Source organism: Oncorhynchus nerka, linkage group LG14 (genome assembly GCF_034236695.1).
Source record: "Oncorhynchus nerka isolate Pitt River linkage group LG14, Oner_Uvic_2.0, whole genome shotgun sequence".
Taxonomy (NCBI): Eukaryota; Metazoa; Chordata; class Actinopteri; order Salmoniformes; family Salmonidae; genus Oncorhynchus; species Oncorhynchus nerka.
The window spans coordinates 102,696,746-102,709,360 of record NC_088409.1 but is presented as its reverse complement, the minus strand read 5'-3'; positions in this window follow the sequence as shown (position 1 = coordinate 102,709,360).

The window sequence follows — 12,615 nt, the reverse complement described above, 5'->3', positions numbered from 1 at the left end:
CAGATCAGGGTTGGGTTATAAAAAAATATCTGACACTTTGAACATCCCACGGAGCACCATTAAATCCATTATTAAAAACTGTAAAGAATATGACACCACAACAAACCTGCCAAGAGAGGGCCGCCCACCAAAACTCACGGACCAGGCAAGGAGGGCATTTATCGGAGAGGCAACAAAGAGACCAAAGATAAACCTGAAGGATCTGCAAAGCTCCACAGCAGAGATTGGAGCATCTGTCCATAGGACTACTTTAAGCCGTACTCTCCACAGAGCTGGGCTTTAGGGAAGAGTGGCCAGAAAAAAGCCAATACTCAATGACAAAAATAAGCAAGCACGTTTGGTGTTCGCAAAAAGGCATGTGGGGGACACCCCAAACATATGGAAGAAGGTGGCTGGGGTGCCTGGGGTCTTTGACAATTTTTAGGGCCTTCCTCTGACACCCCCTATAGAGGTTCTGGATGGCAGGCAGCTTAGCCCCAGTGATATACTGGGCCGTACACATTACCCTCTGTAGTGCCTTGCGGTCAGAGGCCGAGCATTTGCCGTGCCAGGCAGTGATGCAACCAGTCAGGCTGCTCTCGATTTTGCTGCTATCCCCCCCATCATACTACCTACCTGTGTAACAGTTCTCCATCGTACCACCTACCTGTGCTACAGTTCTCCATCGTACCACCTACCTGTGTAACAGTTCTCCATCGTACTACCTACCTGTGTAACAGTTCTCCATCGTACCACCTACCTGTGTAACAGTTCTCCATCGTACTACCTACCTGTGTAACAGTTCTCCATCGTACTACCTACCTGTGTAACAGTTCTCCATCGTACTACCTACCTGTGTACCAGTTCTCCATCGTACTACCTGTGTAACAGTTCTCCATCGTACTACCTGTGTAACAGTTCTCCATCGTACTACCTACCTGTGTAACAGTTCTCCATCGTACTACCTACCTGTGTAACAGTTCTCCATCGTACTACCTACCTGTGTAACAGTTCTCCATCGTACTACCTACCTGTGTAACAGTTCTCCATCGTACCACCTACCTGTGTAACAGTTCTCCATCGTACTACCTACCTGTGTAACAGTTCTCCATCGTACTACCTACCTGTGTAACAGTTCTCCATCGTACTACCTGTGTAACAGTTCTCCATCGTACCACCTACCTGTGTAACAGTTCTCCATCGTACTACCTACCTGTGTAACAGTTCTCCATCGTACTACCTACCTGTGTAACAGTTCTCCATCGTACCACCTACCTGTGTAACAGTTCTCCATCGTACTAACAGTTCTCCACCTACCTGTGTAACAGTTCTCCATCGTACTACCTACCTGTGTAACAGTTCTCCATCATACTACCTACCTGTGTAACAGTTCTCCATCGTACTACCTACCTGTGTAACAGTTCTCCATCATACTACCTACCTGTGTAACAGTTCTCCATCGTACTACCTACCTGTGTAACAGTTCTCCATCGTACCACCTACCTGTGTAACAGTTCTCCATCGTACTACCTACCTGTGTAACAGTTCTCCATCGTACTACCTACCTGTGTAACAGTTCTCCATCGTACTACCTACCTGTGTAACAGTTCTCCATCATACTACCTGTGTAACAGTTCTCCATCGTACTACCTACCTGTGTAACAGTTCTCCATCGTACTACCTACCTGTGTAACAGTTCTCCATCGTACTACCTACCTGTGTAACAGTTCTCCATCATACTACCTGTGTAACAGTTCTCCATCGTACCACCTACCTGTGTAACAGTTCTCCATCGTACTACCTACCTGTGTAACAGTTCTCCATCGTACCACCTACCTGTGTAACAGTTCTCCATCGTACTACCTACCTGTGTAACAGTTCTCCATCATACTACCTGTGTAACAGTTCTCCATCGTACCACCTACCTGTGTAACAGTTCTCCATCGTACTACCTACCTGTGTAACAGTTCTCCATCATACTACCTGTGTAACAGTTCTCCATCGTACCACCTACCTGTGTAACAGTTCTCCATCGTACTACCTACCTGTGTAACAGTTCTCCATCGTACTACCTACCTGTGTAACAGTTCTCCATCATACTACCTACCTGTGTAACAGTTCTCCATCGTACTACCTACCTGTGTAACAGTTCTCCATCGTACTACCTACCTGTGTAACAGTTCTCCATCATACTACCTACCTGTGTAACAGTTCTCCATCGTACTACCTACCTGTGTAACAGTTCTCCATCGTACTACCTACCTGTGTAACAGTTCTCCATCATACTACCTACCTGTGTAACAGTTCTCCATCGTACCACCTACCTGTGTAACAGTTCTCCATCGTACTACCTACCTGTGTAACAGTTCTCCATCGTACTACCTGTGTAACAGTTCTCCATCATACTACCTACCTGTGTAACAGTTCTCCATCGTACTACCTACCTGTGTAACAGTTCTCCATCGTACCACCTACCTGTGTAACAGTTCTCCATCGTACTACCTACCTGTGTAACAGTTCTCCATCGTACTACCTACCTGTGTAACAGTTCTCCATTCTACCTACCTGTGTAACAGTTCTCCATCGTACCACCTACCTGTGTAACAGTTCTCCATCGTACTACCTACCTGTGTAACAGTTCTCCATCGTACTACCTACCTGTGTAACAGTTCTCCATCGTACTACCTACCTGTGTAACAGTTCTCCATCGTACTACCTACCTGTGTAACAGTTCTCCATCGTACTACCTACCTGTGTAACAGTTCTCCATCGTACCACCTGTGTAACAGTTCTCCATCGTACCACCTACCTGTGTAACAGTTCTCCATTGTACTACCTGTGTAACAGTTCTCCATCGTACTACCTACCTGTGTAACAGTTCTCCATCGTACCACCTACCTGTGTAACAGTTCTCCATCGTACTACCTACCTGTGTAACAGTTCTCCATCGTACTACCTACCTGTGTAACAGTTCTCCATCGTACCACCTACCTGTGTAACAGTTCTCCATCGTACTACCTACCTGTGTAACAGTTCTCCATCGTACCACCTACCTGTGTAACAGTTCTCCATCGTACTACCTACCTGTGTAACAGTTCATCCATCTGTGTACCACCTACCTGTGTAACAGTTCTCCATCGTACTACCTGTGTAACAGTTCTCCATCATACCACCTGTGTAACAGTTCTCCATCGTACTACCTACCTGTGTAACAGTTCTCCATCGTACCACCTACCTGTGTAACAGTTCTCCATCGTACTACCTACCTGTGTAACAGTTCTCCATCATACTACCTACCTGTGTAACAGTTCTCCATCGTACTACCTACCTGTGTAACAGTTCTCCATCGTACTACCTACCTGTGTAACAGTTCTCCATCATACTACCTACCTGTGTAACAGTTCTCCATCGTACTACCTACCTGTGTAACAGTTCTCCATCGTACCACCTACCTGTGTAACAGTTCTCCATCGTACTACCTACCTGTGTAACAGTTCTCCATCGTTACCTACCTGTGTAACAGTTCTCCATCGTACAACTACCTGTGTAACAGTTCTCCATTGTACTACTACCTGTGTAACAGTTCTCCATCGTACTACCTACCTGTGTAACAGTTCTCCATCGTACCACCTACCTGTGTAACAGTTCTCCATCGTACTACCTGTGTAACAGTTCTCCATCGTACTACCTACCTGTGTAACAGTTCTCCATCGTACCACCTACCTGTGTAACAGTTCTCCATCATACTACCTACCTGTGTAACAGTTCTCCATCGTACCACCTACCTGTGTAACAGTTCTCCATCGTACTACCTACCTGTGTAACAGTTCTCCATCGTACTACCTACCTGTGTAACAGTTCATCCTACCTACCTGTGTAACAGTTCTCCATCACCTACCTGTGTAACAGTTCTCCATCGTACTACCTACCTGTGTAACAGTTCTCCATCGTACCACCTACCTGTGTAACAGTTCTCCATCGTACTACCTACCTGTGTAACAGTTCTCCATCGTACTACCTACCTGTGTAACAGTTCTCCATCGTACTACCTACCTGTGTAACAGTTCTCCATCGTACCACCTACCTGTGTAACAGTTCTCCATCGTACTACCTACCTGTGTAACAGTTCTCCATCATACCACCTGTGTAACAGTTCTCCATCGTACCACCTACCTGTGTAACAGTTCTCCATCGTACCACCTACCTGTGTAACAGTTCTCCATCGTACTACCTACCTGTGTAACAGTTCTCCATCGTACTACTACCTGTGTAACAGTTCTCCATCGTACTACCTACCTGTGTAACAGTTCTCCATCGTACTACCTACCTGTGTAACAGTTCTCCATCGTACTACCTACCTGTGTAACAGTTCTCCATCGTACTACCTACCTGTGTAACAGTTCTCCATCGTACTACCTACCTGTGTAACAGTTCTCCATCGTACTACCTACCTGTGTAACAGTTCTCCATCGTACTACCTACCTGTGTAACAGTTCTCCATCATACTACCTACCTGTGTAACAGTTCTCCATCGTACTACCTACCTGTGTAACAGTTCTCCATCGTACTACCTGTGTAACAGTTCTCCATCGTACTACCTACCTGTGTAACAGTTCTCCATCGTACTACCTACCTGTGTAACAGTTCTCCATCGTACTACCTACCTGTGTAACAGTTCTCCATCGTACTACCTACCTGTGTAACAGTTCTCCATCGTACTCCACCTACCTGTGTAACAGTTCTCCATCGTACTACCTACCTGTGTAACAGTTCTCCATCGTACTACCTACCTGTGTAACAGTTCTCCATCGTACTACCTACCTGTGTAACAGTTCTCCATCATACTACCTACCTGTGTAACAGTTCTCCATCGTACTACCTACCTGTGTAACAGTTCTCCATCGTACCACCTACCTGTGTAACAGTTCTCCATCGTACCACCTACCTGTGTAACAGTTCTCCATCGTACTACCTGTGTAACAGTTCTCCATCGTTCTACCTACCTGTGTAACAGTTCTCCATCGTACCACCTACCTGTGTAACAGTTCTCCATCGTACTACCTAACAGTTCTCCATCGTACTACCTACCTGTGTAACAGTTCTCCATCGTACCACCTACCTGTGTAACAGTTCTCCATCGTACTACCTACCTGTGTAACAGTTCTCCATCGTACTACCTACCTGTGTAACAGTTCTCCATCGTACCACCTACCTGTGTAACAGTTCTCCATCGTACTACCTACCTGTGTAACAGTTCTCCATCGTACCACCTACCTGTGTAACAGTTCTCCATCGTACTACCTGTGTAACAGTTCTCCATCGTACTACCTACCTGTGTAACAGTTCTCCATCGTACTACCTGTGTAACAGTTCTCCATCGTACCACCTACCTGTGTAACAGTTCTCCATCGTACTACCTGTGTAACAGTTCTCCATCATACCACCTGTGTAACAGTTCTCCATCGTACCACCTACCTGTGTAACAGTTCTCCATCGTACCACCTACCTGTGTAACAGTTCTCCATCGTACTACCTACCTGTGTAACAGTTCTCCATCATACTACCTGTGTAACAGTTCTCCATCGTACTACCTACCTGTGTAACAGTTCTCCATCGTACTACCTACCTGTGTAACAGTTCTCCATCGTACTACCTACCTGTGTAACAGTTCTCCATCGTACTACCTACCTGTGTAACAGTTCTCCATCGTACCACCTACCTGTGTAACAGTTCTCCATCGTACTACCTACCTGTGTAACAGTTCTCCATCGTACCACCTGTGTAACAGTTCTCCATCGTACCAACTACCTGTGTAACAGTTCTCCATTGTACTACCTGTGTAACAGTTCTCCATCGTACTACCTACCTGTGTAACAGTTCTCCATCGTACCACCTACCTGTGTAACAGTTCTCCATTGTACTACCTGTGTAACAGTTCTCCATCGTACTACCTACCTGTGTAACAGTTCTCCATCGTACCACCTACCTGTGTAACAGTTCTCCATCGTACTACCTACCTGTGTAACAGTTCTCCATCGTACTACCTACCTGTGTAACAGTTCTCCATCGTACTACCTACCTGTGTAACAGTTCTCCATCGTACTACCTACCTGTGTAACAGTTCTCCATCGTACCACCTACCTGTGTAACAGTTCTCCATCGTACTACCTACCTGTGTAACAGTTCTCCATCGTACCACCTACCTGTGTAACAGTTCTCCATCGTACTACCTGTGTAACAGTTCTCCATCGTACTACCTACCTGTGTAACAGTTCTCCATCGTACTACCTGTGTAACAGTTCTCCATCGTACTACCTACCTGTGTAACAGTTCTCCATCGTACTACCTACCTGTGTAACAGTTCTCCATCATACTACCTGTGTAACAGTTCTCCATCGTACCACCTACCTGTGTAACAGTTCTCCATCGTACTACCTACCTGTGTAACAGTTCTCCATCGTTCTCCATCTACCTACCTGTGTAACAGTTCTCCATCATACTACCTGTGTAACAGTTCTCCATCGTACTACCTACCTGTGTAACAGTTCTCCATCGTACTACCTACCTGTGTAACAGTTCTCCATCGTACTATCGTACTACCTACCTGTGTAACAGTTCTCCATCGTACTACCTACCTGTGTAACAGTTCTCCATCGTACTACCTACCTGTGTAACAGTTCTCCATCGTACCACCTACCTGTGTAACAGTTCTCCATCGTACTACCTACCTGTGTAACAGTTCTCCATCATACTACCTGTGTAACAGTTCTCCATCGTACTACCTACCTGTGTAACAGTTCTCCATCGTACTACCTACCTGTGTAACAGTTCTCCATCGTACTACCTACCTGTGTAACAGTTCTCCATCATACTACCTGTGTAACAGTTCTCCATCGTACTACCTACCTGTGTAACAGTTCTCCATCATACTACCTACCTGTGTAACAGTTCTCCATCGTACCACCTACCTGTGTAACAGTTCTCCATCGTACTACCTACCTGTGTAACAGTTCTCCATCGTACTACCTACCTGTGTAACAGTTCTCCATCGTACCACCTGTGTAACAGTTCTCCATCGTACACCTACCTGTGTAACAGTTCTCCATCGTACTACCTACCTGTGTAACAGTTCTCCATCGTACTACCTACCTGTGTAACAGTTCTCCATCGTACTACCTACCTGTGTAACAGTTCTCCATCGTACTACCTACCTGTGTAACAGTTCTCCATCGTACCACCTGTGTAACAGTTCTCCATCGTACTACCTACCTGTGTAACAGTTCTCCATCGTACTACCTACCTGTGTAACAGTTCTCCATCCATCGTACTACCTACCTGTGTAACAGTTCTCCATCGTACTACCTACCTGTGTAACAGTTCTCCATCGTACTACCTACCTGTGTAACAGTTCTCCATCGTACTACCTACCTGTGTAACAGTTCTCCATCATACTACCTACCTGTGTAACAGTTCTCCATCGTACCACCTACCTGTGTAACAGTTCTCCATCGTACTACCTACCTGTGTAACAGTTCTCCATCATACTACCTACCTGTGTAACAGTTCTCCATCGTACTACCTACCTGTGTAACAGTTCTCCATCGTACTACCTACCTGTGTAACAGTTCTCCATCATACTACCTACCTGTGTAACAGTTCTCCATCGTACTACCTACCTGTGTAACAGTTCTCCATCGTACTACCTACCTGTGTAACAGTTCTCCATCGTACTACCTACCTGTGTAACAGTTCTCCATCATACTACCTACCTGTAACAGTTCTCCATCATACTACCTACCTGTGTAACAGTTCTCCATCGTACTACCTACCTGTGTAACAGTTCTCCATCGTACCACCTACCTGTGTAACAGTTCTCCATCGTACTACCTACCTGTGTAACAGTTCTCCATCATACTACCTGTGTAACAGTTCTCCATCGTACTACCTACCTGTGTAACAGTTCTCCATCGTACTACCTACCTGTGTAACAGTTCTCCATCGTACTACCTACCTGTGTAACAGTTCTCCATCATACCACCTGTGTAACAGTTCTCCATCGTACTACCTACCTGTGTAACAGTTCTCCATCGTACTACCTACCTGTGCAACAGTTCTCCATCGTACTACCTACCTGTGTAACAGTTCTCCACCTACCGTACTCCACCTACCTGTGTAACAGTTCTCCATCGTACTACCTACCTGTGTAACAGTTCTCCATCGTGTAACAGTTCTCCACCTACCTGTGTAACAGTTCTCCATCGTACCACCTACCTGTGTAACAGTTCTCCATCGTACTACCTACCTGTGTAACAGTTCTCCATCGTACTACCTACCTGTGTAACAGTTCTCCATCGTACTACCTACCTGTGTAACAGTTCTCCATCGTACTACCTACCTGTGTAACAGTTCTCCATCGTACTACCTACCTGTGTAACAGTTCTCCATCGTACTACCTACCTGTGTAACAGTTCTCCATCGTACTACCTACCTGTGTAACAGTTCTCCATCATACTACCTACCTGTGTAACAGTTCTCCATCGTACCACCTACCTGTGTAACAGTTCTCCATCGTACTACCTACCTGTGTAACAGTTCTCCATCGTACTACCTACCTGTGTAACAGTTCTCCATCGTACTACCTACCTGTGTAACAGTTCTCCATCATACCACCTGTGTAACAGTTCTCCATCGTACTACCTACCTGTGTAACAGTTCTCCATCGTACTACCTACCTGTGTAACAGTTCTCCATCGTACCACCTACCTGTGTAACAGTTCTCCATCGTACTACCTACCTGTGTAACAGTTCTCCATCGTACTACCTACCTGTGTAACAGTTCTCCATCGTACTACCTACCTGTGTAACAGTTCTCCATCATACTACCTACCTGTGTAACAGTTCTCCATCATACTACCTGTGTAACAGTTCTCCATCGTACTACCTACCTGTGTAACAGTTCTCCATCAGTTCTACTACCTACCTGTGTAACAGTTCTCCATCTGTGTAACACTCCATACCTACCTGTGTAACAGTTCTCCATCGTACTACCTACCTGTGTAACAGTTCTCCATCGTACTACCTACCTGTGTAACAGTTCTCCATCATATACCTACCTGTGTAACAGTTCTCCATCGTACTACCTACCTGTGTAACAGTTCTCCATCGTACTACCCTACCTGTGTAACAGTTCTCCATCGTACTACCTACCTGTGTAACAGTTCTCCATCAGTTCAGTTCTCCATCGTACTACCTACCTGTGTAACAGTTCTCCATCGTACTACCTACCTGTGTAACAGTTCTCCATCGTACTACCTACCTGTGTAACAGTTCTCCATACTACCTACCTGTGTAACAGTTCTCCATCGTACTACCTACCTGTGTAACAGTTCTCCATCGTACTACCTACCTGTGTAACAGTTCTCCATCGTACTACCTACCTGTGTAACAGTTCTCCATCGTACTACCTACCTGTGTAACAGTTCTCCATCGTACTACCTACCTGTGTAACAGTTCTCCATCGTACCACCTACCTGTGTAACAGTTCTCCATCGTACCACCTACCTGTGTAACAGTTCTCCATCGTACTACCTACCTGTGTAACAGTTCTCCATCGTACTACCTACCTGTGTAACAGTTCTCCATCGTACTGTGTAACAGTTACCTACCTGTGTAACAGTTCTCCATCGTACTACCTACCTGTGTAACAGTTCTCCATCGTACTACCTACCTGTGTAACAGTTCTCCATCGTACTACCTACCTGTGTAACAGTTCTCCATCGTACTACCTACCTGTGTAACAGTTCTCCATCGTACTACCTACCTGTGTAACAGTTCTCCATCTACCTGTGTAACAGTTCTCCATCGTACTACCTACCTGTGTAACAGTTCTCCATCGTACCTACCTACCTGTGTAACAGTTCTCCATCGTACTACCTACCTGTGTAACAGTTCTCCATCGTACTACCTACCTGTGTAACAGTTCTCCATCGTACTACCTACCTGTGTAACAGTTCTCCATCGTACTACCTACCTGTGTAACAGTTCTCCATCGTACTACCTACCTGTGTAACAGTTCTCCATCGTACTACCTACCTGTGTAACAGTTCTCCATCACTACTACCTACCCATGTAACAGTTCTCCATCGTACCACCTACCTGTGTAACAGTTCTCCATCGTAACAGTTCTACCTACCTGTGTAACAGTTCTCCATCGTACTACCTACCTGTGTAACAGTTCTCCATCGTACTACCTACCTGTGTAACAGTTCTCCATCGTACTACCTACCTGTGTAACAGTTCTCCATCATACTACCTACCTGTGTAACAGTTCTCCATCGTACTACCTACCTGTGTAACAGTTCTCCATCGTACTACCTACCTGTGTAACAGTTCTCCATCGTACTACCTACCTGTGTAACAGTTTCATCCATCTGTGTAACAGTTCTACCTACCTGTGTAACAGTTCTCCATCGTACTACCTACCTGTGTAACAGTTCTCCATCGTACTACCTACCTGTGTAACAGTTCTCCATCGTACTACCTACCTGTGTAACAGTTCTCCATCGTACTACCTACCTGTGTAACAGTTCTCCATCATACCACCTGTGTAACAGTTCTCCATCGTACTACCTACCTGTGTAACAGTTCTCCATCATACTACCTACCTGTGTAACAGTTCTCCATCGTACCACCTACCTGTGTAACAGTTCTCCATCGTACTACCTACCTGTGTAACAGTTCTCCATCGTACTACCTACCTGTGTAACAGTTCTCCATCGTACTACCTACCTGTGTAACAGTTCTCCATCGTACTACCTACCTGTGTAACAGTTCTCCATTGTACTACCTGTGTAACAGTTCTCCATACCTACCTACTACCTACCTGTGTAACAGTTCTCCATCGTACCACCTACCTGTGTAACAGTTCTCCATTGTACCTACCTGTGTAACAGTTCTCCATCGTACTACCTACCTGTGTAACAGTTCTCCATCATACTACCTACCTGTGTAACAGTTCTCCATCGTACTACCTACCTGTTTAACAGTTCTCCATCGTACTACCTACCTGTGTAACAGTTCTCCATCGTACTACCTACCTGTGTAACAGTTCTCCATCGTACTACCTACCTGTGTAACAGTTCTCCACCTACCTACCTGTGTAACAGTTCTCCATCGTACTACCTACCTGTGTAACAGTTCTCCATACCTACCTGTGTAACAGTTCTCCATCATACTACCTGTGTAACAGTTCTCCATCGTACCACCTACCTGTGTAACAGTTCTCCATCGTACTACCTACCTGTGTAACAGTTCTCCATCGTACTACCTACCTGTGTAACAGTTCTCCATCGTACTACCTACCTGTGTAACAGTTCTCCATCCACCTGTGTAACAGTTCTACCTACCTGTGTAACAGTTCTCCATCGTACTACCTGTGTAACCTGTGTAACAGTTCTCCATCGTACTACCTACCTGTGTAACAGTTCTCCATCGTACTACCTACCTGTGTAACAGTTCTCCATCGTACTACCTACCTGTGTAACAGTTCTCCATCGTACTACCTACCTGTGTAACAGTTCTCCATCGTACTACCTACCTGTGTAACAGTTCTCCATCGTACTACCTACCTGTGTAACAGTTCTCCATCATACTACCTGTGTAACAGTTCTCCATCGTACTACCTACCTGTGTAACAGTTCTCCATCGTACTACCTACCTGTGTAACAGTTCTCCATCGTACTACCTACCTGTGTAACAGTTCTCCATCGTATACCTACCTGTGTAACAGTTCTCCATCGTACTACCTACCTGTGTAACAGTTCTCCATCATACTACCTACCTGTGTAACAGTTCTCCATCGTACCACCTACCTGTGTAACAGTTCTCCATCGTACTACCTACCTGTGTAACAGTTCTCCATCGTACTACCTACCTGTGTAACAGTTCTCCATCGTACTACCTACCTGTGTAACAGTTCTCCATCGTACTACCTACCTGTGTAACAGTTCTCCACCTGTGTAACAGTTCTCCATCTACCTGTGTAACAGTTCTCCATCGTACTACCTACCTGTGTAACAGTTCTCCATCGTACTACCTACCTGTGTAACAGTTCTCCATCGTACTACCTACCTGTGTAACAGTTCTCCATCGTACTACCTACCTGTGTAACAGTTCTCCATCGTACTACCTACCTGTGTAACAGTTCTCCATCGTACTACCTACCTGTGTAACAGTTCTCCATCGTACTACCTACCTGTGTAACAGTTCTCCATCGTACTACCTACCTGTGTAACAGTTCTCCATCGTACTACCTACCTGTGTAACAGTTCTCCATCGTACCACCTACCTGTGTAACAGTTCTCCATCGTACTACCTACCTGTGTAACAGTTCTCCATCGTACTACCTACCTGTGTAACAGTTCTCCATCCATACTACCTACCTGTGTAACAGTTCTCCATCGTACTACCTACCTGTGTAACAGTTCTCCATCGTACTACCTACCTGTGTAACAGTTCTCCATCATACTACCTACCTGTGTAACAGTTCTCCATACCTGTGTAACAGTTCTCCATCGTACTACCTACCTGTGTAACAGTTCTCCATCATACCTACCTGTGTAACAGTTCTCCATCGTA